We start from the raw sequence: 1,982 nt of genomic DNA on the forward strand, positions 1-1,982 counted from the left end.
GTCTCCGCTCCAGCATCACAGAGTTTAGAAGGGTGGGAAAGGAGTCGGAGACAGCTCAAAACCTGGCAGATGACCTCGATTTTTAAAAGCATTGGTTCTGATGGAACCGTGCAAGGGCAAGGAAGTCAGAGGTGGATCAGCTTTTCTCTATCAGGATTTAAAATGAGAAATAACCAGAAAGATCGATCATAGAATTGCCTTCTCAGGAAAATTTCAAGACTACAGTAGACATATCAAAGCAAGGCTGGTGATGCAAATGCTTTACTTCTCAAATCTGTTTGTGATAATTAAACCTCTGTCACCTGGGGCAGCCTTAGTTCTCAGAGCTCCTGGTACAAGCCTCTTCCCTTGGGTGGATTTTTGGCTTTTCTCCCAGACTGGTTTTGGCCCCCAAAATCAGTCTTCACTTCCACCCCAAGCAAAGAAACTGAAGAAACCGAGACTGGCTCCTGCCTCCAGGCCAGGGGAAACGTCTGCTTCTCTGAAGTTGCCGAAGGAAGAAAAAGAACAGCAAGAAGCAATTGAACATATTGATGAAGTACAAAATGAAACAGACAGACTTAACGAACAAGCTAGTGAGATTTTGAAAGTAGAACAGAAATATAACAAACTCCGCCGACCATTTTTTCAGAAGAGGTCAGAATTGATCGCCCAAAGCCCAGATTTTGGGGTAACAACATTTGTTAACCATCCACAAGTGTCTGCACTGCTTGGGGAGGAGAATGAAGAGGCGCTGCATTATTTGACAAGAGTCGAAGTGACAGAGTTTGAAGATATTAAATCAGGTTACAGAATAGATTTTTATTTTGATGAAAACCCTCACTTCGAAGATAAAGTTCTCTCCAAAGAATTTCATCTGAATGAGAGTGGTGATCCATCTTCGAAGTCCACTGAAATCAAATGGAAATCCAGAAAGGATCTGACAAAACGCAGAATAAAGCCAGCAGGAAGAGACAGCATGAGGAACCAGAAAGCTTCTTCACCTGGCTTACTGAGCATCCTGATGCAGGTGCAGATGAGTTACGAGAGGTCATCAAAGATGCTATGTGGCCAAATCCATTACAGTACTACTGGTTCCAGACGTGGATGATGAGGAAGGGAAAGAAGAAGATGACAATGAAAAGGAAGAAGGATTGGAAGATATTGATAAAGAAGGGGATGTGGATGAAGGTGAAGAAGATGAAGATGATGATGAGGGGGAGGGAGGAGAGGAAGATGAAGGAGAAGATGACTCATGGAACACTGATGGATTCTGACCTTCTTTTTTAAATTTTCTCCCATCCCTGGGAGTAAGTTACAGTCTTTTTTTTTTTTTTTTTTTTTCTCCTCCTCTTGTGCTCAGTCACCCTGTTTTTGAGGTCTCTTTTCTCTTTTATACCATGGCTCACAACTTATTTTGGGGGGAAATACCTTGAGCAGAATTCAGTGGGAAAAGAATCTCTATCCTTTTCTGTTCCAAATTCTTTTTTACCCCTTCCTGTCTCAACAAAAACTTTGTGGAATCAACACCACCATGCTCTGTGGGAAAACAGAAGACCCTTCTGCTCCCTTAGGTCTGCTGGAAGCTGGAGGGTGCTAGGCCCCTGTGTAGTAGTGCATAGAATTCTAGCTTTTTCCTCCTTTCTCTGTATTTTGGGCTCAGAGATTACACTGTGTCTCTATGTGAATATGGACAGTTAGCATTTACCAGCATGTATCTGTCTACTTTCTCTTGTTTAAAAAAAGAAAGAAAAAACTTTAAAAAATGGGGTTATAGAAGGTCAGTAAAGGTTGGGTCTGAGATGTTTGGGTGGGTTAAGTGGGCATCTTGACAACATGGCTTCTCCTTTGGCATATTTAATTGTGATGTTTAATGGACATCCTTGCAGTTTCAGATGACAATTTTAAAATAAAATTCTCTCCTAATGATGACTTGAGCCCTGCCATTCGATGGGAGAAGCAGCAGAACCTGTAGGATCTTATTTGCAATTGACATTCTCTGT

The 1,982-nt window shown here is 41.8% G+C and overlaps 1 pseudogene; it reads left to right on the forward strand.

Annotated features, from left to right (window-relative positions):
- The first annotated feature begins 250 nt into the window (after positions 1-250).
- Positions 251-1,319, forward strand: LOC137224318 (protein SET-like; annotated as a pseudogene).
- Positions 1,320-1,982: the final 663 nt, after the last annotated feature.

This window comes from Pseudorca crassidens, chromosome 5 (assembly GCF_039906515.1).
Source record: "Pseudorca crassidens isolate mPseCra1 chromosome 5, mPseCra1.hap1, whole genome shotgun sequence".
Taxonomy (NCBI): Eukaryota; Metazoa; Chordata; class Mammalia; order Artiodactyla; family Delphinidae; genus Pseudorca; species Pseudorca crassidens.